The following is a 27,698-nucleotide window of genomic DNA, read 5'->3' as shown; positions in this document are numbered from 1 at the left end:
CCTATGATGTTGGGGATAGTCCAAGGGCATAGAAGTCACCTTTCACTGTATGCAAATCCTCCACCTGAGGGAACACGATGTAGCTCTGCATGTGTTTCAGCAGGGCAGACAACACTCTGGACAACACGTTGGAAAACATAGGCTGGGACATCCCTGATGCTATGGCCACTGTTGTTTGAAAAGACCCACTTGCAAGGAAATGGAGTACTGACAGCACCTGCACTTCCAGGATTCCTGTGGGATGACGCATAGCTGACATCAGGTCTGGCTCCAACTGTCACACAGTTCCAGGATTGTGGCACGATCAAGCCTATAGGTGATGATCACATGTCTTTCCTCCATTGTTGACCGGTCCACCAGCGGTCTGTACACCGGAGGATGCGTCATCTCCTCACATGCCCCAGCAGACGGTGCCTATGGAGGAGAACAGCCAGCACAGGGTCAACCAACTCGGAGGTACGTACACACAGCTTACTCAGAAAACCATTCATAATCCGAATTTTGCATGTATGAGTGTTGAGGCAAGGCCTAGGTATGTGTGACGCAGTTAAAAATAAAGCCATGTGGTCCCCTGAAATGGCGGCTGCCTGACCTGTAAAGTGGGACAATGGGATGTGAGGTAACTGCGCTGGTGTTGTACACCGTTGTGGTAGGCGGTCGAAGACCGCAGCGCAATTCTGATTCGGTTAACATTGGACCCTATGGCTGCCAGGAGCCAATGATGATGTACGCCGGCGGTCACGGTACGCACCACTGTGGACGTGACTGGCATTTTCTATCTGTTCAATCACTCGATACCTGATCTTCGACAGGAGAGGACATACACTGCAAGTGCTGCTGTGACCTCAGTCTGGAAGAGGCAATGGTTCCTGCGTCTGGGGAAAGGGCCCCTGCCTTCAGCACGGAGGAGTTGGAGAAACTCGTGGATGGGGTCCTCCCCCAGTACACGCTACTATTCGGTACTCCAGACAAACAGGTAAGTACACTGTGAGCATGCTATATGGGCAATGCCTGTGTGGAGTGGTGTGGATGAAAGATAGGGGGGGAGAATGATGCGTGCACGAAACAACGGTGAGTGCATGTGCCACCTGGCAAGGATAGGGATGCGGGCCAATGACTGTGAGGGTGCAGTTGGTAATATCTTCTCTTTTTCCCCTGTACAATTCATGTAGGTCAGCGCCCACCAGAGGAAGGATATTTCGCGTGCCATCGCCAAGGACGTCCGGACCCTGGGGTCTATCACAGACGGAGCACCCACTGCCGGAAAAAATGGGAGGACATTCGCCGCTGGAGCAAGAAGATGGTGGAGGCCCAGCTGGGGATGGCCTCCCAATGTGGGAGGGGTGCCCGTCGCACCATGACCCCCCTGATGTTCAGGATCCTGGCGGTGGTGTACCCGGAGTTGGATGGGCGCTTGAGGGCATCACAGCAGCAACAAGGGGGTGAGTACACTCTCATTCTGCTGATTCAGCGCACAGTGGAGGTGTCTGGGTGGGGGAGGTGGGCTGTGGTTTTCCCTAGGCCAGGGCGAGTGTGCTAGTTAAGTCCCCTTTTTCAGGCAGACCCTGTGGCACCCCACCCCACCTGGGTACAGTGCCAACTACACCTAGTCAGGCTACTGTGACATCCATGTGTGCAGATATCGAACATAGCCTTGTAGGCCATGTCCCAGGGATTGAATAGTGGATCCCAAGTGTGCAGCATAGTGCAGGGGGCTTCTGTGTCTGTCGTGTCCGCCAACGGTAGCGGTAATGCATGCACTCAACATGTCTTTCTTCTGTCTTACCACCCCCTCTTTTTGTGGTCTCCCTGTACATGTGTGCATTAGCATCATCAGGCAGAGGAACAGTGGCACCGGAGCAGGAGGGAGCTGCATCCCACATGGCCCTGGAGGGCGACACTATGGAGTCTGATTTCACCAGTGGGACGGAGGGCGAGGGGAGCTCCACGGCGGGGACAGGAGCTGACACTAGTGATAAGGACTTGTCCTCTGATGGGAGCTCCCTTGTGGTGGCGGCCCCATCTGTGCCCCCGCATCTACAGGTACAACCGCCACCCCCCCTCCAGCACGCCCTCCCAGCAGTCCCTCAGCCTTTGCCCCGTGCCCGCTCACCTAGGAGGGTGGGCATCTCCTTCGCCCTATGCACCTCAGCCGCTGCCCCAGTCATCTCTGCTGCCCTCAGTGAGGAGGCCATTGACCTCCTCAGGTCCCTCACTGTTGGGCAGTCTACCATTTTTAATGCCATCCAGGGTGTAGAGAGACAGTTGCAACAAACCAATGCATTCCTGGAGGGCATTCATTATGGTCAGGCAGCCCTTCAGCGAGCTTTTCAGACTCTGGCCTCAGCACTGATGGCAGCCATTGTCCATGTCTCTAGCCTCCCCCCTCCAACTTCCTTCACCCAGACCAAATCCCCTGTACCTCAGCCTACCCCAAGCACACCATCAGACCAGCATGCACACACCTCAACACACAAAGGAAGCTCAGGCAGACATAAGCACCACACATCCCACAGGCACTCACGCAAGCATCACACACATGCAGACATACCAACATCCACTGCCTCCACTGTGTCCCCCTCCTCCTTGTCTCCCTCCTCCCTCCCTGTCTCGTCTCCACTCACACCTGCATGCACTACATCTACAGCCACTACTTCCATCACCAGCACACCCACCACCACACCTACCTCACGTGCAGTCACCACCCCCACTACCATTCACACATCCCCTGTGTCCTCTCCCAGTGTGTCTGTGGCACCACCTCCCAAGGTACACAAACGCAGGCACACACCCACCCAACAGCCATCCACCTCACGACAGCCTCCAGCACATGCACCTTCACCCAAAGTCACCAAACGTATACCTCCTACAACCACAACCTCTTCCTCCACTCCTAAACCCCCCCCAGCTACCCGTCCCAGTGTTCCTAAGAAGCTTTTCCTGTCCACCCTTGACCTCTTTCCCTCACCTTCCCCACCCCGTCATTCTCCTAGGGCCCGACTCTCCAGGTCCCAACCTAGCACCTCAGCCACAACATCTCTGGGACCAGTGGTGCCAGTAGTCACCGGATTCTGGAGTGCACCAGGCAGCAGGGCAGCCAGTGTGGCAAGGAGCCAGAGCACGGACAGTCCCTCACTTGTCAAGCATCAAAAGTTGGCCAGTGCCTGGCGGGAGAGGGGGAAGACAACAGCCAGCAATCCCGCTTCCAGGGGTACAGGTGGGAGTGTGGAGTCAGCTGCAACACCTTCCAAGGTGGGGAAGGGGCACAAGAAACCCGGCAAGTCTGGTAAGATCAGCACGTCGTAGAAGACCGCCATCAGCCCCGCTGCCCAAGAGCCGGCCAGCAGCAGCCCCACTGGCCCAGACAGGACCGCCAGCAGCAGCCCCGCTGTCCAGGAGACGACCGCCAGCAGCCCGCTGGCCTAGACAGGAATGCCAGCATCAGCCCCGCTGCCCAGGAGGCGACCGCCAGCATTCAGCCCCGCTGGCCCAGACAGGACCGCCATCATCAGCCTCGCTGCCCAGGAGGCGAGCACCAACATCAGCCCCGCTGCCCAGGGGGCGACCGCCAGCAGCAGCCCCGCTGGCCAGGAGGCAACCGCCAGCAGCAGCCCCGCTGCCCATGAGGCGACTGCCAGGAGCAGCCCAGCTGGCCAGGAGGCGACTGCCAGCATCAGCCCCGCTGCCCAGGAGGCGACCGCCAGCAGCAGCCCTGTTGGCCAGGAGGCGACCGCCAGCAGCAGCCCCGCTGGCCCAGACAGGACCACCAGCAGCAGCCCTGCTGCCCAAGACAGGACTGCCAGCAGCTGAAGCGCTGTCAAGGAAACGGCTGACACAATCACAGCTGCCAAGGACACCGCCGCCACAAGCACCGCTGCCAAGGGCACTTCCGCCACAAGCACTGCTGCCAAGGACACCGCCCCGCAAGCACCGCTGCCAAGGACACCGGTGCCACAAGCACCGCTTCCAAAGACACCGCCGCCACAAGCACCGCAGGCCCATGAGCGCCAAAAACACTGATGCTACTGAGGCCGCCACGAGCAGGATGAAGCACTCTGAGCACCAAGCCCCCTCCAGAACCAGTGGAATATCACATCCACTACCTCTGTCCTTGGCAGGTGAAGCACTCTGGGCACCAAGCCCCCTCCACAACCAGTGGAGTATCACATCCACTACCCCTGTCCTTGGCAGGATGAAGCACTCTGGGCACCAAGCACCCTCCAGAACCAGTGGAGACTGTTATCCACTTGAGAGACTGTGGCTTTGCACTCCCCAGGATTGAACAGTGGGCAAACCACCCACTGTAGAGACTTGTGAGACTGTGGCTTTGCACTCCCCAGGATTGAACAGTGGGCATGGGGCCCCCTCGTGGATTTGGCGTTGGGCACTCAACGGCTGAGGTGCCCCCCCTTTCCCTTCCCCCTGAGGTGCCTGTTTTATTTCTATCTGATGCCCCTGCAGTGTTCTCTCCATCATGTTCGGGTATCTTGTGTGGGCCTCGCCCATGCATTTGGGGCCCAGGGGTCCACGGACTTTAAGGTTGGAATACCCTGGACTAATATTCTTGGTGTATATATTTGTAAATAGTGTATGTATATTATTTGACTACTGAATTTTAATATATTACTATCGTTCACCTCATTTCCTTTTGTCTTTGCATTCTTCCAGGGGGGTTGGGGGGTGTAACTGTAATGTATCATGCTGTATTAGTGTGTGTGTTGTCGTGGGTGAGGGTGGGGGTGAGGGTGTTGCGTGTTGCATGTGTGTGTCACAGTTTTTTCCCTCCACCTTCCCCTGTGTCGTAGGTGCAGTACTCACCGTGGTCTTCGCCGCCGGCGTTCGTGCTCCTGGTAGAGGAGCAAGAAGATAAAGGCTGGTAAAATGTGGAGCTTGGGTTCCATGGCGTCCTGGTTCCTCATGGGGTGTGCAGAGGTGAGCGTTTTCTCTTCGAAGTCCTGTTACCGCCGTGTTTTTGTTCACTGTGAATCCGCCCCAGAAAATGTGGCGGATAGGTAGGTTGTGATACTGTGGGCGGTACATTGTCTCCCGCCTGTCTGTTGGCGGTGACCGCTGCGCTGTTTCTGTGAACCGCCGTGGTGGTCGGAGTGTTAAAGTGGCTGTTTTTGTTAGCGGTTTCCGCCACGGTCGTAATTCCATTTTTTTTTACCGCCGTCCTGTTGGCGGTCTTACCCCCGCTTTAACATCGACAGGCAGGTCTAAATTTCTATAGTCATTTCAGTTTATCCATGTGGCCATCGGCTATTTTGTGCAGCCATTCAGTGTGCTTTTGCCATAGGCCTGCCTGCATTCTTAGTTCTCCATGCCTCTTTGCTTGCTGTTGTTGTTTGACAATCTGGCCCTTGGCCATTTTGTATTGCCAGCCAGTGTACTTTGCCATAGGTTTGCCTGTGTTCTTTGTTCTCCATGCCTTGCTTGCAGTTTTTGGCTGACTGTGTGGCTCCTGGCCATTTTATGCTGCCAACATTTAACCAGTTTTCAAAAGCATTTTCTTGGGAGATTTATAGGAAAGCGCTTTGGCGTTTTGCTTTTATGAATTTTTTTATAATATGCTTGAGAATCATTGTAGTATATGCATATTATGATTGTGATGAACAGTGTTTTACATTATATGTATTTTTTTGCATTTTTCACCTGCACCTCCTTGCCTTCCAATAGGTTTCTCATAGTCCTGTAATACACCAGCAATTAGTAATTATTTATTTATTTATTCAATAGTTTTTCACATTTTTAAATGTTCTTTTACTTCTTTTTATTTTTTACATTTACATTTTAAAAATTTCTTTTTACATTTAAAACATTTTTTTTTGTGCATTTTGCCTTTATCCATCCACCCCCTGACTGCCACAGGTGCACAGCTGCATGAAAGCATTCAGTGGCATATTTATACTTGTTTTGCACCGAATTTGCATCATTTTTTCTTACATAAATTCGGTGCAAAACTAACTCCATATTTATACTTTAGTGCTAGACCCGCCTAGCGCCAAACTTATGGGGTCAAGGTCATTTTTGGGATGTGGAAACCTACTTTGCGTCAAAGAGATGCAAAGTAGACGTTCACATGCAAAAAATTACTCTATGGCCTTAGCGCCATATTTAGCCCCCTGTGCTAAAATCACGCACTGGGCAGGGCAGGGGTCAAATGGTGCAAAGCTTGTTTTGCACCATTATTTAACACCTGGGTCGGGCAGGCATTAGGAGACCTGTGGGCATGTTTCCATGGTGGAACACCATGGAATAAGCCTACAGGTGCCCTCCCCGGGCCCCAGTGACACCCCCACCCACACCAGAGTGACAGCGGAGGATGGGGGACCCCATCCCAGGTAAGTATAAGTAAGTACAGGTAAGTATTTTTTTTAAAGTGTCATTGGGGGCCCTGAAGTTGGCCCCCCTGCTTGGCACTTGGTGCAATAGCCATGCCAAGGGGACCCTTGTCCCCTGTGCTGGCCATTCGGGTGGTTGGCATGACTCCTGTCTTTTCTAAGACCGGAGTCATGTGGTATGGATGGTTTTGCATCATAAAATGATGCCAGACTGGTTAGAGTCTTTTTTTTTTTTTTACTCTAACCTGCCTAACGTCATTTTTTGGTGCATAACCCCCTTCTTCCATACCGCCAGCCCCACCTGGCTAACGTAATTTATTTTACTGCTAGCCTACCCTTTGCACCGGCTTGCACCATTCCTTATATATGGTGCCCGGCTGGTTCTCAGAAATGGAGCAAGCCGGTGCTAAACTTTTTGGTGCAAAACTGCATTAGTGCAGTTTTGCACCAAAAAGTATAAACCAGGGCCTCATTTTATTAGTATTATTCAATTTTTCCTGGGCCACCTGCCTGCCATAGTAGGTGAACACACACTGGCATTGTTTTTTTTTTAAGGATTATTAAATTTTCCCATGTACATCTCTGACTGTCACATGTGTCTCCCTTAGAACAGATGCACATAAAGCAAAGAGTTCCATCTTGATGTTGTTGTTCTGACAGGAAATTAAATGTTATATGATGGTGCTGTGGTTTGAATTTGAAGTGGTTGGATACACTATTGTTAATTATTTAGGATAATACCTTAATATTTAAACTCCATTTGCGCTGAATTTGCAGGATTTTTTTAATGCAAATTTGGTTCAAAACTAACTCCATAATTATATTTTGACATTAGACACGTCAAAATATTGGAGTTTGCACAATTTTTTAGATGCGTGAACCTACCTTGCGTCAATGAGATGCAAGGTAGGCGTTCCCATCTAAAATGGTGATATCCCTGTGATGGCCACTGGGGTGGTGGGCATGACTCCTGTCTTTTCCAGGACAGGGGTCATGTGGTATGGATGGTTTTGCATCAGAAAATGATGCTAGGCTGGTTAGAGGCATTTTTTTGCCTCAAAGTAGCCTAACTTCATTTTTTGTGCAAAACTCCCTTCTTCCACACTGCCACCCCCACCCGGCTAACGTCTTTTTTTTATTGCTAGCCCACCCTTTGCACCCACTTGTGCCATTCCATAAATATGGCGCTTGGCTGGTGCTCAGGAATGGCGTAAGCTGGTGCTAATTTTTTTGATGCAAAACTGCGTTAGTGCAGCTTTGCATCAAAAAGTATATATATTTTCCCCATAAGTAATCACCCACGCTAAATTATATTGTCTTTGTCTTTACTAATTCAAACTATGCCACATTTCATTAAATGTTTTTCTTGCTTGTTTGCTTTTAGGTGCACAAGAGACATCACCCATAGTACGGACAGACAGAAGGCTTGTACAAAGTGATGTGACCACACAAAATGTGACGTGAGTCCTCCATTCTCTTCTGCTTGTGCGTGTCAGTGTTACTACAAATTGATGGGTTCAAGATGGCCCCAAAGAAGGGTGCTGCCAATAAAGTGGCCAGTGAGAGAAGCAGCTTTCCATCACTACGTGCTGACCACAACCTTTTTCCAGAAAGCTGTGCCTACCGCATCTGAACTCTGAGGGAGCAACCTGGGAGCAGCACTCGATGATCAACGGCACCACCCAAACCTAAGCTCAAGCCCATGTCTGTCAGCAAAGCAGTCACTGCAATCATGGGGGCTCCGGTGAGAAGTGGTGTTGAATTGAATTTGTCTCTTACTCAAAATAGAACACAATTGTTGCAGGAAACTGAGGAAAGTGGACAACCAGCAATAATAGATTTTCCTGAAGTAGAAGCAGAACAGGAGGTTGAGCTTCCTGATAAGCAATAACACCTTCTTTTAGATTCATTGGTTTCCAGAACTCCAGCAAGAAAAAGGAAGGATACTCCATCATCTCATCCATGCACCCCTTTTGATGATCTGGACTCGGATTGGACCCCTGCATAGTCTGAGAAATGACAGAAGAGGCAAAGGAAAAGGAAAATTTCTGAAAGCCTCGGAATTATGGAAGGGGGTGAGGAGGATGAGGAGCCAGTCATTGTCATGGAAACTGGCACAGAGGAGAACAACATTACCCTTCCTAATCCACCTGCTGCAAGGGATGTGGCTCTAGTACCATCACCAGCGCCAGCGCCAGCTCCCCTACTTGCAAGACCCTGACCAAGACATGTATCTACCCATACCTCAGTAAAATTATGCACTGCATTGAGGCAATCAACATCACACATACCTATCCACAGTTGTTCTACAGGCACACTTAAAAAGTTATCCTCCTCAGTTTGGGACTTTTATATGATTATTCGAGCAGGAGGATAACATTGCAATATCATCCATTTGCCACATAAGTGTTCATTGAGGTAAGCCTGGATCACATCGCGGTACCAACGCCAAACCAACCATATGAAAAAATGTCAAGCAATCTGGTGGGAGGAGCAACTTTAAAAGACTTCTACAGGTGGAGGTGGTCAATGTGCGGAGAGCGTGTAATCAGCTCCGATCATGGTGAGATGTGAAGGTTATGAGTAAGAAGAGGAGTTAGATGGAGATACCTCAGCATACATTGATTGCCCCAAGACGCACATTAGGTCTACCACCTCCTGCATCTCGGACGTCACCTGCATCACTGGCACTGGAAAAGTAAAAAATCTAGGCTACTATTATAGACATATTTAAGCAAGATGGGCCCTATGGCCACAATCATCCAAAGGTACGTTTGCACAATGGGAAGGTGGCTAATGTCTTAGAGGCATATTTGCACTTTTTGATGCAAAGCTCACTAACACAGTTTTGCTTCAAAAAGTTTAGCACAAGCTTGCACCATTCCTGAGCGGCAGCCGCATGTCATATTTATGGAATGGTGCAAGCCAGTGCAAAGGGTGGGCTAGCGTTAAAAAAAATGACGTTAGTTGGGTGGGGATGGCGGTATGGAAGAAGGGGGCTTTGCAACAAAAAATGACATTAGGCTGGTTAGAGGCCAAAAAAATGCCTCCAACCAGACTAGCGTAATTTTCTGATGCCAAACAAAGCAAGCTTTGCACCATTATTTAGCCCCTCCTCCCACCTGTGCATTATTTTAGCATGGGGGATAAATATGGGGCTATGGGGTTAGCACCATTTTTTAGATGGAAACACCTCCCTTGCATCTCATTGACGCAAGGTAGATTCATGCATCTAAAAATTAGTGCCAACTCCAACATTTTGGCGTTAGACGGGTCTAACGTCAAAGTATAATTATAGAGTTAATTTTGTGCCGAATTTGTGTAAAAAAAATGCCCCTTAGTGCTGGACCTCTTCCCTTTTTTGTAGAAGGAGTGAGATTTTTTTAATTTGTGGCGGGCATTAGCCCAAATTGTAAGATTTCCAGTCAGGCCTATTTTGCCAGAGTTGCTGTTCAAGTGCTTCATCACGATGTGCCGCAATTGGTTGGACAAACTTTGCACGAAATGCTGTTCACACTATCCACCTGATGACAGACATGTATACCAGTTGTCAAGCAACTGATTAAAAGTGTATTGCTGCACACTAAGGGGCATATTTATACTCTGTTTGCACTGAATTTGCGTCAAAATTTGTGACGCAAATTCGGCCAAACTTAACACCATATTTATACTTTGATGCCCGACCCTGCGAACGTCAAAATTCAGCAGTGTGTGTCATTTTCTGGATGTGTGAAACCGCCTTGCATTAATGACATGCAAGGTAGGCATTCCCATCCGAAAAATGACCTTAAGGCATGTGTGCCTTATTTATACTCCTGCGTCATTTTGACCCACAGGAGGGGGGGCCCTTAAAAAATGGTGCACAGCCTGATTTGTGCCGTTTTTTAATGCTTGGGTAAGGGCAGGCTTTAAGGGACCTGTGGGCTCATTTCCATGGTCTCTGACCATGGATGCAGTCCACAGGTACCCTTCCCTGCCCCCAGGGACACCCCCTGCCACCCTTGCCCACCCCTGGTGGACACCCATGGATGGGGGGACCCATCCCAGGTAAGTACAGGTAAGTTGAGGTAAGTAAATATATATTTTTTAAGTGGCATAGGGGGGCCTACCTTGGATCCCCCTACATGCCACTGTGCCCAATGGCCATGCCCAAGAGACAGAAGCCCCCTGGGCATGGCCATTGGGCTGGGGGGCATGACTCCTGTCTTTCCTAAGACAGGAGTCCTTTCAATGGGGGTTGTGCGTCAAAAAATGGCGCAAGTCCGGTTAGAGCCATGATTTTTTACTCTAACCTGACTTGCACCATTTTTTGATGCCCAACCCCTATACTTCCCCATGCCTGCGCTGCCCGGTTGGAGTATTTTTTTTTTACTCTTACCAGCCTGCAGCGCCGGCTATCGTCAATCCATAAATAAGGAGACCGCCTGGGGCGTTGGACTGACGTTAGCCGGCAGTACATTTTTTGACGCAAACCAGCGCCGGCGTTGGTTTGCATCAAAAAGTATAAATATGGGCCTAAGGCCCATATTTATGGGAAGATGATGGAGCGCAACACTGCGCCAAAATTGGCAGCACCGCACTTCATAATTTTAACAACGCAGGGGTGAGCCGTGTTTAAGTGAATACGGCGCACCCCAGTGTTGTCCCCTGCGCTGGCACTAAATTTAGCTCCTAGCCCCAATGCAGGCATCCTTGCACCATCATCCAAGGATTTCTGCGTTGAGGGGTGTGATTGTTTACGTGCAGGAAGGTGTCCTGTCCCGCACATAGACAATCACTTATGGCGCTTTGGCACTTTCAAAGCGTCATTTTCGAATGATTGTTTACATGCAGGAAGGGACACCTTTCCACACATAAACAATATTTTCTGGCATTTTGCTCTTTGAATGCATGCTGCAGAATGCAGCACACATAGTAAAAGCAAAAAACGAGGAGTAATAAAAGTATTGCTCCTTGTTGTGCCATGCTAGCGGCACCTCTGGGGGTCACACTAGATGTTGGCACTGCCTCAGGTTTACAAAACCTTGGAAATCTGAGGCAGGGTCAAAATGCAATGGGTGTTTCTGTGGCACGTCCACAGCACCACCCATGGCACGCCCCTCTGATGCAGATAACTTCGTCGGAGGGGCCCATATTTACAAGGAGGTGTAACGCCACAAAAAGTGGCATTACACCTCCTTGTGAATATGGAGCAGAGATTAGTGCCACTGGAGTGTCACATAAAGTGACACTACAGTGATGCTAGGGGCTCATAAATATGCCCCTATATCTATTTTGCAGGGGTAAGGCAACAGCTGTTTACAGGTCTTGGCACTGAAGAACATGTTTAGAGCATTTGACAGCGTGCAACACTAGCCATGGTCACCATGGAGAAATCCCATAAAGGTATAAATATCTTCAAAGACTTTAACAGCAAGGTGTATGAATGGCTGTAATCCAGGGATCTCAGAATTGGATTTGTTGCCATGGACAATAGCAGTAACATAGTTAAGTTTAGCAACACAAAAGGATGATGGAGGAAGGGCTGAAAAATGCAAACACTCACCCTCAGTCAAATATGTGAGTTTAATTTGCTCAACATGCCACCTCACACTGGACTCGGCCATATGCAAATCAGGTTTGACCCAGTACCTCATGGGAACAGCCCATCCTGGCAATCCAGGTCCTCCCTGGACCAGAAACAAGCATCCTGGGACTTTTTAAAATGTATCACCCTTCATCAGCCAGGCTAATATTAATCCAGTGGCACAGTGAGCACGGCACCCAAGTCTGGACATACCCTTCCCACTTAGGGCAACTTTAGCAACATAAAAGGATGATGGACGGAGTGCTGAACAATACAAACACTCATCCCCACTCACAGATCTGTGTTTAATCCATTGTTCTTTTGCTCACCATGCCACACCAGTTTGTGCTCAGCCTTATGAAAATTTATCTTGATTCTGTTCCTTATAGGAAAAGTTGAGCCTAAACTGCAAAACCAAGTCCTCCCTAGACCGGGTATCACCTTTCGTCAGCCTTTCATCAGCCCGACTAACTTGAATCTAATAGCACAGTGAGCACGTGATCCACCTCTGGGGATACCTTCCCACTTAGGGCAACTTTAGAAACACAAAGGGATGAGGGATGGCAGACTGAACAATGCAAAAACTCAGACACAGATCTGGGTTTCATCCATCAATCTTTTGCAGACCATGCCATCCAAGTTTGGACCTAACCATATGCAAATCAGTCTTGACCTTGTCCCTCATGGGAACAGTCTAGCCCAACCTGCTGAGCCAGGGCATTCCTGGTCTGAAAACAAACTCCCAGAGACCAATTGCAGAACACCACCCTTCATCAGCCAGGCTAGCTTGAATGCAGTGGCACATTGAGGATGGGACCCCCAGTTTGGACCCAGCCATATGCAAATCAGTCCTGACTCTGTTCCCCATGAGAACAGTGCAGCACGAAGTACCAGGCCAGAAACAAACACCCTGGGAAAGGTTTCAGGGTATCACCCTGAATCAGCCAGGCTAGCTTGAATCCAGTGGCACAGTGAGCAAAGGACCCATGTCTGGGCATACCCTTCCAACTTAGAGCAACTTTACCAACACAAAAGGATGATGGACGGGGTTGGTGAACAATGCAAACACTCACTCCCACTCACAGATCTGGGTTTAATCCATTGTTAACATAGTTAAGGCGATGGCAGATGTTGGCTATTTAAGAGTCCTGTGTTTAGCGCCTTACATTAACCTGGTAGTGCAGGACTTTTAAAAAAATGAAGACATGGTCAGCAATATACTGACCACCTGTCTGTGCTTATTTTAGCTATTCTTTTAAGGTCCAGAAGCAGATGAGGATAATTCAGCATGCTAATAAAGTACCAGTTAAAGTCCTCCTACAGGAGGTGCCAACAAATTGGAACTTGACCTATTGCATGTTGCAAAATTCTGTTTGAGCAGAATAGACACACCAATGACTATTTGGTTAAAAGAGGAGGGGATACTATTGTGAAAAGCATGACAGAGGATGCGGCCAAATGGGGCGTCGTCAAATGCCAGACACAGATGCTTCTTCTGTTGAGGTTTTCATACAGAGAGTCAATAAGGAGTACAGTATAATAGGCCAAGCTATTCCATTGTTAAACAAGGTCTCACAAAGGTTCAACAGAGAGAACCAACATGCAGAAGTACATGCCTTTGTTGAGAGCTCAATCCTTTGTCTGACTGTTGATACAGGGCTGCAAAGAGACATTGTGTTGTCCAAAGAGTACATATGTGCCACAATACTTGATCAACGGTCCCAAAAAATACTGTCAACTTTAATTCCTTCTTCAGAAGTGGATGTTTCACAATACATGATATGGATTGGTGAGCAATCCAAAGACCTGGAAGAAAAGTGGCTGAAAATTAGAGTCCCACTCCCAAGCAGAAGTTCTGGAGTGCTGCCTTCAACTTTCAGAGAGGGCAGTCCTGTTGTCTCACAACAGCCAACACCAACAACAAAAAAGTCCAGCAATAACAAGAACAGAAAAACTGGCCCCAACCTTTGCATTGGCTTGGTTTCAAGTGGCAGGTGTAAATCCAGGGCAGAGGTGTATACAAAATAAGTTAACAAGTGGCAGCACCAATGGCCATACAGAGGATGTTCCAGGAATATCTGTATGACCCTAAAGAGGTCTATGTGGATCAAAATCCATTGGTGTATTGGTATGGGAAGGAGTGCGAATGGCCAGAACACAGCTTTGCCATAAAGTATATGGCTTGTTCTGTGGCCAGTGTATCTGCTGAGCATGTGTTCAGTGGAGCTGGTGCAGTGTTACAGTAAGAAGGACCAGGCTCTCACCTGAAAATGTGGAGAGATTGACTATGATCAAAATGAATCAACAATTCGTACGCAACAATTACGCTGTTCCTGAAATACCACAGGAGGAAGAGGATGAGGGTAATTGGTCAGATTCAAGTGTGTTAGCTGACCAATGTTTCGGTGAACGACCCGAGTTGGAAGACAAACTCTACTTGCCTGACTGAGTAGGTCAGCATAGAACTTTTTAATTATTTGTTGTTGAACTGCTTTGCAAAAAAAATAAGGATGTAGCTAGTGGAACATTATGTTTGTATCTGACTTGTGCAGCCCCACCATTTTAGGCACATGTGTAGCTGCATTGGTGTTGCACCAGTGTACAGTGAAGAAGCATCCTCATCACCATCAGGTCAATGGTGCATGCCTCCCTTCTATGCCTATCCTTCTATTTTTCATCACCTAGCAGGGATTTCCCAGAAGATCATTTTATTTAAATGACTGCCAAATTCCAATGTGTTTCTTGCATCAAAGAGGAGATACAATTGTGTGCCTACCACCATGGTTAGATTGGAAGAGGTAACTTTTGCACCAATGAGTGATGATATATTATTGAATGATTGTGAGTGATGATTGATGTGATGCCACACACAGTGAGGGAGGGTGTTCAACTAATTTGTGAACTTGACGTCAATGATTTATAGTGTTTGGGGCCTAATGGGTGATCTTTTTTTGTGATGGTGATTGGCCCTTTTATACCTAGTAAAATAGACTTGCAGGGTCCACTCCTTTGTTTTGTTTTTTTTAGAGATCAGACCACTCATTTTAATTAACAAACACAAATCTACACAAAATACTCAAATTCTGTTTATCTTCTTGTTCTTCAACAGCAGTGCACTACACGCTTATCTCGCTCAGACCAGGAAGGAGTTGGACTTCTTAATTACTCAGAGCTTGGAAGAGGATGGAAGGACTCAGGATCAGACTACCTCAACATTGCATCCATAAAAAGGAGATTATGGACTTCAAAGCGAACCATGATGATGATGACTCTGAGGCCTAGCTCTGTGGACTAGAGAGATGTATGTTGATTTGGGAAATGCTGCTGGGTCTGTGTGCTGGCTCAAATATGAAAAACTCCTCCTATGTGGTTGTGGTTGAGGAGGCTATTGCTTGTAATTGGAGACAGACTTGTGATGCCACATCATCATCATCATCATTACATGATGCATGCACTTGGCTAACTGTTATGATGACCTTTGTAAGGTTGATCAGCCTGGTACATGCAGATACTTGTCTGTTATTGGTTGTAAATTGCTCTCACTTATTAGTTAATCAATCTGCCATGACTGATAAAATGAATAATTGCAGCATCTTGTGCTCGTGCTCTACCTCTGAGCCTTGGTAGTTGGTACACTCCTCAATATCATTTCTGTTTTACTATCAGCAGGCCTCATCTTCTCTTCCACGAAAGGTGAAAACTCCATAACACTTCTGCTTACCTTACTCGAAAGGTTCAGCTGGGTACCCAAAAATGATGAACATTTTGGGAAAAATGCAGACGCACTGCCCAATTTTGCAATACAGTATAATTTTCTTTTAACAATCATAATTTTTAGAACTGTGTGGGGTCTCCTCAATACTCCATAATTTGTAGTTTTGCAGACCTAGATGACAGTACATTTAGATGCATAGTAATAACGTGGGTCTTTGCGGCTGAAGAACTGTTTGCAATGGATTTAACTGAACTGTGTCATAATCATTTCTTAATTTCCTTCCACAACAGATTGATGTTGATGTGCTGCTCACCATCAACCTGATAAAAATTATTGTTGTGCAGTGGTTGTCTTTGTCACACCTTTCCCCAAATCACCTTTTCCATCCATTCATCAAACCCCTAACCCTCTTGCCTCAGGCTGTGTGATTATGGAGGTGACTTAATTTACACCATATTTTGGTGGAAGCAGAATCAACTCACTGCAGATTTTCTATTACCTGAGCAATAGCCCACATCAGCCCCATTTAATTACCCACGCATAAAAGGAATTTAGATCTAGAAGTCAACATCAGCATTCAGGCCGTGTCTTGTATTAACACTTAGCCTTGTCAACTCCACTCCTGAGTCCACTTCTCCTGACTCATGATTTTGTAACTTTAGTTTTCATGAAATACCTCCCTATTGCTCAGAAGAAGTTACTATTCTTAGTGTTTGCTATAATAATAGGTATTCTTTTCTTTGTTGTGTCATGGTGGTAGTAGTCTCGTCTTAGTCTTTCTAAAGGTATGATATAAATATATCATGTAAGATATAAATATGTAACACCTGTGGGGGATAATCCATTTGATTAATCCTACAGTTGAAGCTCACCTAGGTGAGAGTGGGACGTCACCAGTTGTGATGCCTTTCCTGTTAGCGTACTAGCTTGCTACTACTATCACCACCATTAAGAAGACACCTTGGGAAACCCCACAGTGAGTGTTAAAAGATAGAGAGAGGTAGCAACCATCGCTTTATCTATTCAGGTAATAGAACTAAGGAGTGCACTGAGCGAGTTTAGTTAGTAAGTATATAAACTTCTGTGGCAGTTTTGACTTCCCTTCCTTCTTCAAGTAGGTTTTTGTAGGCAATGCAGGCAATGGCAGCATTCCCTACTCCCCTAATAGTCAATAATATAGTTACAGAGGGTAGTGTGACATGGGTATAACTAACTATAACTAGCTGGTATGCATACACTTTGATAAGCAAACAGATCAAAAAAACAGCTGTGCGAAAACGCAACAGTTCAAAGTAAAAGTAAAACTCAAAAAACTACAATAAAGTAGAATGATTGTACCCATTATTTGTTTTAACAATAAAATAAACAGATTTTCCACCCACAACAGTTTCATCCCTCTCCCCAAATAAATTACCCCATCCCCAACCAATATACAACTCAAAAATGTCCAAAGTAACTCCTAACTTCCTTCCAAATTCCCATCCTCTCCTCCCACAACAAATGTCCCTCTCACCCAAACAGAAAATAAAGAAAGGGCTAGGAGAGAGCATTTTCCATGGGGGTCTGGAGCTTCTTAAGGTTTCCTTCCATGCATGCTATTCTGTGGTTGAGATCCTCTAATTGCTGCAGGACGGGGTACTGAAAATTGTGGTCAAATACGGAGGAGCACAGCAGTGATGGTTAGACATGGATGTGCGGCTGCCAGCTGCTGGCAACACTGGGATGTTGTTGCCACCAGAAGGCTGGAGGCGCTGACAGTTGGATGAACAGGGGCCCAGGGTGAAGAAAGCTGCCTCCACCTCATCCTCTGCTGCAGAGCCACTAGCCATTGACATTCGTCCAACCTCTGCAGACGCAGCTGGGCTGCAATCTCGTGGTGTGTAATTGGACCAGCAGGAGTAGCTATATAAGGAAAGAAAAAAAAAGATAAATTGGAAACAGTGCTCTGTGCAAACATATGCTTAAAATTATAGTGGCACAGTAGCAATTCCTTGCTGGTCCCCTAAGGCCCTTGGAATTTGATGTGACTGATTTTGCGTCACAGGGCCATTTTTTACCCACACATGCTTCACATAAACGCATTGTCTGCCTGACAGGAATTAAGGCAGAATAACATCTCACAGATTGAAAGGTTTTTTCCTTCTTATCTCCTATCACCCACCTACACATTCTTTCACCAACCCACATATTGTGTCTCTCATATATCATTTCACCCATCCTTTCTTTTAAGTTTTCATTCTTTTTTCTCTTTTCCATCAACCCATCATTCTTAGCATTCAATATGAGCTTTTGTCTGCTCATTTGCAGATATAAGAGGCCATTAAGCACTCAACTCCTACGGGATTTCATTGTGCCCCTGCAGTGAGCATTCTAGTAATTGTAAATGAGCAAGTAATGCAACTTACCAACAACTTGCGCTCCTGCCGCTGGTTCTCCCCATGCAACGCCACTGTGTCTGGCGCACTGACACTGCTGCTGGCCCCGGCACTAGTGGTCTGTGCGGCTGAAACATTGCACATTTTAGATGCCAGATACACCTCCCCATGTTATTTTGTTTAACAAATTCAACAAAGTACAATCACAATAGATCACTACAGTTCTGTCTTTGTCTATCAAAGTTATCCCTTTGGAGATGTGTTTGTTGACATGTTAGAAAAAGCCAGGTAGTCAAGCCAACCAAGAATGTTTCTAGTGGAGGGCCAGGGCTATGGTGAATCTGAAGTACAATGAAGAGGTGGAATAATTGGCCAATGAAGGACATATGGCCTTGGTTGGCAAACGCAATGGGACCATCCTCACACTACTTTCCAGCCATGCACTGTCATTGAAACTACTAGCATGGTACAGTAGTGTATAGATTAATGATAATATTTACTGCACAACATTGGAGGCATCTACCATGACCATGGGCACTCTCTTGTTTTACTGCTTGAGCATAAGCAAGAAGAAGAAAGCCTTCTCAACAACACCTGTAGAATAGCTTTGTTGGGCATTAAATCTTCGCAGTACCTGGCCTCAAATCTGTTCTCTTAGTCTTACAGGCCACAAGATGTATAATGGGAAAGGGAAAGCTAACTAACAAAACTGAAGAATTCTACAGACTAAGAAAGTCAGGAGAAAGTCAGCTACAGAAACATGAAATATAGAAACAAAACTAGAACAATGAAGGTATAATAAGAATTTAACAAACCTCAGAGTGAAGTGGAGTAGAAAAAATGAGTCAGGCACAGTAAAAAACTGAAAATTATTCTAAACGGGAAGAGCTTAAAGTTAGGGAAATAACAATAATAATATATTACCAGGAGGACTTACTGGGGCCAGCAGATCAATCAGCTGTGGCACTGGTGGTGACACCTCCGGCTCCCTGACCCTCCTCCAAAGCCCTCTTCTTTCCCTTGGGTGCTGAGGTAAGAAATAAAGAAGATAAAAAAATATATAATATTGGTATTGAGTTTCCTATTCTTAGTTTCCTAAACCTAAGACCTACTGCAAAATCTCTGAACCTAACTACATTTGGAACTACTAATGCACTGCAACAAATGATCTTTGCTTCTCAACCTCCTTTGATGGGCCAACTCAGTGTCCCTTTTCATTGCATAGATGCATACTCTACATCACTGGGAGTTTGGTACTGTTTGAGCTATATAATTAAAGTCACAGAGAATTCTTTCTCAGTGATATTGCTACTACAACCACTGTCTTAGTGATGGGATAAAGGAGTCTGCATGGCTTCTTAAATAATCAGCCCTTGTTAGTTGCAACAAGAATGATTTGGTAGCGACAAGAACCTGGCTAGCTCAAACTGCATCACATAATATAGGTAATGTAAACTTAACTTATCTCTGATTGTGAGCAGCATGCTATTAAAAAAATGTTAGCTATGTAGAAAACAACAAATAAACAATTACTCACCAAGCCTGAGACCTCGATGACCAGCAGGTTGGGCAGGTCCTGTTCATGGTCCAGTATGTCAGCTCAGTGGTGCATTTACTACTGCTGGGTGTGCTGGACCTCAGTTTGCCTGCACACATACTGACAGACCCTCCCCCAACGAAGCTGATGCTCCTGTAGGGCATACCTGCTCCAAGGCCTGCTACATGATGCCAGCATGGAGGGTGGTGGTGCTGCATGTAACAAGCAAATGTGGACACCTTGCCTCCAAAAAATGGCATGGGGTTGCATCCTGTGACAGTATAGCTAACTGCAAGATGTGCTGCCACTCCCTGTCTTGTCCTGTCTTGTCCTGCTCTGCCATGGCGCTGGGTGAGAAAAACAAATATTAGGAAAAGGAAGGAATTATTAGAAGAAGAAATAAGGAAGTAAAGGGAAAAAGTAGAAACAAGTCGAAAAAGTATATATAAAATACACATACACAAAGACACACAATAATACAATATAGGTAAAAGAAAGGTGGGTCATTGGGATGGGGGAGGATTGCAAAGATTTAATTACAATAGGAAAATCAGCCCCAGAATATACCTAGAACAGGGAAGCAGGTGAAAGAAAATGGCCGCACCCATGCGGACCACGTGGTGCTGTTTGTGCTGCTTTTACAGCGAGGATGCGCGTATCACTCTACTTGTATGTCAAAAAAGCAGCACAAACTGGTGGACAGATGCAGATGAGCATTTCCGCACGCTTGCAGAGGTCTGCGTAAACTTGCACCCCACGAAATTCTGTGAGATCCACCAAGTCCAAGGTCTTAATTAGCCCTCAGTGGGCTGTACATTATTCTGACATGCCAGCGGTGCAATGTGCTCTGCTGCCCTGATGGGCTACTGCCCACCATGTTTAGAAATCACTAATGGCATAGGCAGAGATTTCAGTGCCTTTAGAGAAACTACTGACACAATAGCTCCTCTAAATGCATGGCAGCTTTACTGTGTAGGTGCCATGTGGGTGTTTGTTATTGAAAACCTAATAATAAGTGACCATAATGCTGGAGTTTTTGTCCCAGTGCATGGGGTTCATGCTTTTCTTATTGGGGCCATCAGGATTCATCTGATAGTCTCAAACAGGAAAAGGTATGTCAGAGTATGTGTCCTAAGTAGGGAAAATGGTCTGAGGTACAGCTTATGTATTGATCCCAGGTTTCCACAGGAAGAGGTAGTGCAGTCTCTGCTGGCAGAAGTATGATTCTAAATAAAGCAAGCAACCTGGGAGTGTGGCAGACAAGATACTCCACCACTTTATGGTGAGGTTTATGGTGAAATACCTTGTCCCCCAAACTCAAAATTAGCAGATGCATCACTAAATTAATCATTTGCTTTAAGCTCCTCTAGAAATATAAAGCCATTCTTCCAAATAACAGAACCATTCCTTTCCATGGATCTTTCAAAATGGAATTGAAAAACCTTTTTATCCAACAACATCCCAACGGCTAAACATCACAAAACTGGCAGAAAAATGATTCATCAAAACGTCATCAAGTGCTCTGCCATGCTTTAGGATTATCCATATCTAAACTGATTCTAGGTTTTCAATTATATTTCTTATTCTATATTATATACTATGATGAAAACTGGAATTTTTATCTGTGTTTCAATCTTATGGTTCCAAATTAATGTGAAGCACCTAATATTCAAGGGTCTTGTCCACTAAATACAAAAGTACAAAAGTAAATATATTTTTTTGAAAATTCTGATCACCCCTGGGATAATTCTGGATCTGGAGTAATGGTGCTATTACCTGTTACATTGGGGGCATCTATGGTACGATAGTGCCAACTCTTGACAGTATGTTAGAAGACTTAGGACCTGATTTAGAACGTGGCAGAGGTGACTACTCCATCACAAATGTGACGAATATCCTGCCCCTCGTATTATGATCCCATTGTGTCCTCTGGGGATCTTAATACTGTGGATGGGATATCTGTCACCTTTGTGATGGAGTATTCCATCCGCAAAGTTAGGTCCATAGAGTACAAACATTTCACCTGCAAGAACATTGTAGCCAAAATATGAACTACCACATCGTGAAGGTTAGTAATGGGGTCGAAAAACCAAATTACCCCGTAGATTTTCCATGGACATTTTTTAAATGGGCTACAGCTCAAATGGCTAAACGCAATTTCATCACATTTGGCTGGAATTGTCTAGAGAGTGTGATTTCTGATATTTGGTGTACATCTGCTCTGTAGGTTTTGAGAAATTAAGAATCAAAATCATATACTTATCTCTATGGTTTGGTTTGCGTGGGTCACATGAGAGTCCCACATTTGGGCAAATTAAAAAATTGAGCCATCTGATTGGTTGAAAGTGCTCCTGCATGTCCCACTACAACACACGCTTTGATTGGCTGGCTGCAACATGAAGAGAAATGTTGTGGCTGCCATTTCAGGACTTGTGGACTGTGTGTAGTCTGTGTGGGCTGCACAGCGGTACCCTGCCCCCGGCACCAGAGAGGAGGTCCCAGAGGGACCAACCCTGAGTCCAGATTAAAATCAAATATTTTGGGGGGGTCTCTGCAATCCTGAAGGAGCCAGTGAGTTCCTTGGACTCCCACAGGAGTACAGGACTTTGCTGGCTCCCATGGCACACCTGCAAGGCAGCTAAAGCTCTAAAAAAAAAAAGGGGGAGGACCAGGACAGCTGGGAGTAGGTCCCGGGGGGAGGAGGAGTTGGATGAAAGAGCCAGGCTGCATGCCAACCCTATTCTCCGTAATGTGTCAGGGTTTATTTTTTTGTGTCACTAATAAAGACAGTTTTTGCCATCCTGGATGATCGTGGAGTGTTTGTTTCTGCCAGAAGAGAAACTCATTTTGAAGTGTATATATGTATATATATCTGTCTATCTATATATAAATATATATATATATATATATATATATATATATATAAAAATCCACTTCAACACACATATATATATGTATCTATATACATATATAAGTAGTTGGTGGGTAGGGAATTCCTCATATTTTTCACCATCAATATCTTTGCTCCCACTAGATGACTCTCCACAAACATTTGCAGCCCTACTTGTCCTTTGGTGGATGATGAAAAGGTTTACAGTGGTAGGTCAAATGGGTGCAAATATGGGTGCAAATATAAAAGGTAGGTCTCAAAATAGTTTTTCCACCAATGCATTTTCCATGAACCTTTTTTATCTTCCATAGCGTGAAAACGCCTGAACAGATTAACATGAAATTTGGCAAGATTAGATATTATGGTGCACAGGTGAACCTTTTGGATGCTTCAGATAATTAGAGTAAGTATCTTTTAAGTTATAAGGTATTTGCACTTAGTGGTTTGACCTTAGTGATATCTGTTGTTGTGATATTTTTGTAAAATTTCACAGAATTTTGCTTAAGTTCCATGGTACATAGTGATGGTAAGCCATTTTGTGATTGGCTAGTGACTGCCTTTACAAAAGTTAAAGGCAGCCATGTTTTTTTAAGTACACTTTGTCTGTGTTCTGCGTTTCACCATTAGATGTTGGGAATTATTAGGTTAGATATTTTTCCCCTACCTTTTACCACTTTGTTAAAGTGTCAATATGTAGGGAAAAATATTTATACGTTTCTACATACTTACATTTTTTTACAGAGTACTGCAGTACTACTTGAGAAGTTCGGCAGTATCAAAAATAAAAACTAATAAATATGTTGGAAAATTGAAAATACACTGTAGAACACTATATTTTACAAATAAAATGTACTACAGGATATTAAAATTTTTAACATATTTAAATCTTTAAAAAAAGTCTACTGAGTGCAAAATACTGCGCTACTTAATAAACATTTTACAAAAATGTGCAATTCTCCCTAACCTACTGTAAAAATATACCTATTAACAGTTTAATAAAGTGGTAATGGGTAAGGAACAACAATAAAAACTATTACTTACCTAAATTTAAGACCCTAACCCAGAATGCAGCAAAATGTAGAATTTAGCCAAAATTTGCTAAAAACAACATGACTGCTGTAGGAAAGTCCTCCCTTTTTCCCTGGTAAGCCCCAAACTTGCAATAATTGAAATTAGTCCAAATTAAAAATGAAAAACAATTTTTGCACTGGTACAATTTAAATCATTTTTAATTTGCTTTACTTAAAACTGTAGTGTGGTACTGAACAAGTAAGTACTGGATCCTACCGCTGCCACCAAAAATTTTGGAAAGTGGATTATTGGTAAGGGCAGGTAAGTACCTAGACCACTAACCGAGGCCACTAACTCCAACTAGGTTCAGTTAGGTCTCAATAAATTAACCCCAGCTCAACCCTTGGTAGCTTGGCAACGAGAAACAAGGCTTAAACAAGGCTTAAGTCATTATGAGTTTGGCGGACGGAAAAGGCCACCTGCCAAACTCCCACGGTCAGGTTACCTCCAGTGTGAACCCCTTCCCACCGGCCCCATTGGGAGTTTCCAGCTGGGTCATTGAGCAGAGACAGAGTTTCCACCCACTGGCTCAGCAAGAAGCTTCCTATAACATTGACCCCGGCTCATAATAGAGCTGGCAGCAATGCTGTAGTCCGTAGGGTGCACCAGCACCCATGACAATCTTTACTATCTGAAAGCAGACAGTGAAAATTGTGACTGGGCTGGCCTGGATGGCCCCCTGGGGCACCCTGCACCTTGTCTCTGCCAGCCTTTACATGGCGGGGCTACCGCCATGTAATCGCCGGCAGAGAAGGGACTTGTAATCCCAAGAGCAGCGCTGGCGGATTACGACCGCCAGCACCGCAAGACCGTTGAAACGTCATGATCTGGCAGTGCTGATGGTCAGACCATGGCGTGACTGCCACAGTTGTAATATGGTTGCCAGACCACCACATTGGCTGCGGTGCGACTGCCACCACAACCCTGGCGGTCTCAAGACCCATAGGGTCGTAACGATCCCAAAAGTGTGTAAAGCATTCAAGTAACACAAAACAATAGTAAAATAAAACACAGAAAACAGTTTAAGAATCCAAAACCAATTTGTAAAAATAGGAAATATTTCTATCTTTGATTTGACTTCAAAACAAATAAAATCGGATAAGTAGAACCGGAGATATGAATTTTTAAAATATAAATGCTTTTTACCTGGATATCTGATTGCACCTCGACTGGGGCAAAGTCAAAGTTTAAAGCTGGCCGCCATGGAGCCCTGCTCGGCTACAGCAAGCGGGGGCCTCAGTCAAAAGTTTACCTTCGGACTTAGGTGGTCATTACAACCCTGGCGGACGGTGTTAAAGGGGCGGTAAAACTGCCAACAGGCCGGCGGTAAAAAAAATTCAATTACGACGGTGGCGGAAACCGCCAACAAAGACAGCCACTTTAACACTCCGACCGCCACGGCGGTACAAACATACAGCTCGGCGGTCACCGCCAATAGACAGGCGGGAGACAATGTACCGCCCACAATATTATGACAGGCCAATCCGCCACCTTTTCCGGGGCGGATTCACCGCGGATAAAAACACGGAGGAAACAGGAATTTCGAAGGGAAAAAGCTCACCTCTACACACCCCACGAGGAACGAGGACACCATGGAACTGGAACTCCAAATTCTACCTGCGATAGTCTTCCTGCTCCTCTACCAGGAGCACGAACGGCGGCGGAGAAGACCACGGTGAGTACTGCACCTACGACACAGGGGAGGGGGGGAGGCAACAAACAGGGGGACACACACGCAACACCCCCACCCTCACCCACTACAACACACACAAATGCATATCAATACATCACAGTTACACCCCCCAAAGGCCCCGGAAGAATGCAAAGACAATAGAAAATTAGTGTAACCATTGTAATATATTAAAAACAAGTAGGCAGAAGTATATATATACACCATGTACAAAATAAATACCAAGCATAGTAGTCCAGGTAGTGCACTAAGAAAGTCCGTGAAACACTGGGACCACACGGTATGGGCGAGGCCCACACAAGATCCCCGACCATGACGGAGAGAACACTGCAGGGGCATCAGATGCCAATACAACAGGCACTTCAGAGAAAGGGAAAGGGGGGGCACCTCAGCCGCATGAGTGCACAACGCCAAATCCACGAGGGGGCCACATGCCCACTGTTACATTCTGGGGACTGCAAAGCCACAGTCTCTCAAGTCTCTAGAGTGGGTGGGTTGCCCACTGTTCAATCCTGGGGAGTGCAAAGCCAAAGTCTCACAAGTCTCTACAGTGGGTGGTCTGCCCACTGTTCAATCCTGGGGAGTGCAACGCCACAGTCTCACAAGTCTTTAAAGTGGGTGGTCTGCCCACTGTTCAATCCTGGGGAGTGCAAAGCCACAGTCTCTCAAGTCTCTACAGTGGGTGGTCTGCCCACTGTTCAATCCTGGGGAGTGCAAAGCCACAGTCTCTCAAGTCACTACAGTGGGTGGGTTGCCCACTGCCATATCCTGGGGAGTGCAAAGCCACAGTCTCACAAGTGGATGACAGTCTCCACTGGTTATTGAGGGGGCATGGTGCCCAGAGTGCTTCATCCTGTTAAGGACAGAGGTAGTGGATGACAGTCTCCACTGGTTCTGGAGGGGGCATGGTGCCTAGAGTGCTTCATCCTGTTAAGGACAGAGGTAGTGGATGAGGCATGGTGCCCAGAGTGCTTCATCCTGTTAAGGACAGAGGTAGTGGATGACAGTCTCCAATCGTTCTGGAGGGGGCATGGTGCCCAGAGTGCTTCATCCTGTTAAGGACAGAGGTAGTGGATGACAGTCTCCACTGGTTCTGGAGGGGGGATGGTGCCCAGAGTGCATCATTCACCCCGTGACGGACTCAGTTGCATTAGTGCCCCTGCCCTCTCATGGGCTAGCGGTGCTTGAGATGGCGGTGCCCTGTTCAGCGGTGCTTGAGATGGCGATGCCCTGTTCAGCGGTGCTTGAGATGGCTGTGCCCTGTTCAGCGGTGCTTCAGATGGCGGTGCCCTGTTCAGCGGTGCTTCAGATGGCGGTCTCCATTGCAGGGTCTCAGCTGCTGGCGGTCCTTCATGGCCCAGCGGGGCTGGCGGTCCTTCATTGCCCAACGGGCCTTTTGCTGGCGGTCCTTCATGGCCCAGTGGGCTAATGCTGGCGGTGGCCTCCTGGGCAGCTGGGCTGGTGCTGGTAGTGGCCTCCTGGGCAGCTGGGCTGGTGCTGGCGGTGGCCTCCTGGGCAGCTGGTCTTGTGCTGGCGGTTGCCTCCTGGGCAGCTGGGCTGGCGGTGGCCTCCTGGGCAGCTGGGCTGGTGCTGGTGGTGGCCTCCTGGGCAGCGGGGATGATGGCGGTCTTCTCCGCTGTGCTTCTCTTCCCAGACTTGCCGGGTTTCTTGTGGCCCTTCCCCACCTTGGAGGGTGTCACAGCTGACTCCACACTCCCACCGGGACCCCTGGGAGCGGCTTTGGTGGTCTGGAGTCTTCCCCCTCTCCCGCCAGGCACTGGCCAACTTCTGTTGCTTCACAGGTGGGGGACTGTCTGTGCTGTGGCTCCGTGCCACACTGGCTGCCCTGGTGGCCGGTGCACTCCACATTCCAGTGACTACAGGCACCACTGGTCCCGGAGATGTTGTGGCTGAGGTGCTAGTTCGGGACCTAGGAGATGGACGGGGTGAGGGAGGTGTGGGAACGAGGTCAAGGTTGGACAGGAAACGTTTTTTGGACACACTGGGACGGGTAGCTGGAGGGGGTTTGGGAGTGGAGGAAGAGGTGGTGGCTGTAGGAGGTGTACGTTTGGTGACTTTGGGTGAAGGTGCATGCGCTGGAGGCTGTCATGCGGTGGATGACTGTTGGGAGGGTGTGTGCCTGCGTTTGTGTATCTTGGGAGGCGGCGTCACAGACACACTGGGAGAAGACACAGGGTACGTGTGACTGGTAGTGGGGGTGGTCACTGCACGTGAGCGGGGTGTGGTGGTGGGTGTGCTGGAGAGGGACTTGGTGGCTGTAGAGGTAGTTCATGCAGGTGTGAGTGTAGACGAGACTGGGAGGGAGACGAGGAGGAGGGGGACACAGTGGAGGCAGTGGATGTTGGTGTGTCATCATGTGTGTGATGCTTGCGTGAGTGCCTGTGGGATGTCTGGTGCTTCTGGTTACCTGAGCTTCCCTTGGGTGTTGAGGTGTGTGCATGTTGGTCTGTAGGTGTGCTTGGGATAGGCTGAGCTACAGGGCATTGGGTTGG

This window comes from Pleurodeles waltl, chromosome 5 (genome assembly GCF_031143425.1).
Source record: "Pleurodeles waltl isolate 20211129_DDA chromosome 5, aPleWal1.hap1.20221129, whole genome shotgun sequence".
Lineage (NCBI taxonomy): Eukaryota > Metazoa > Chordata > Amphibia > Caudata > Salamandridae > Pleurodeles > Pleurodeles waltl.
The sequence above is the reverse complement of the archived record's forward strand: the minus strand, read 5'-3'. Positions refer to the sequence as shown.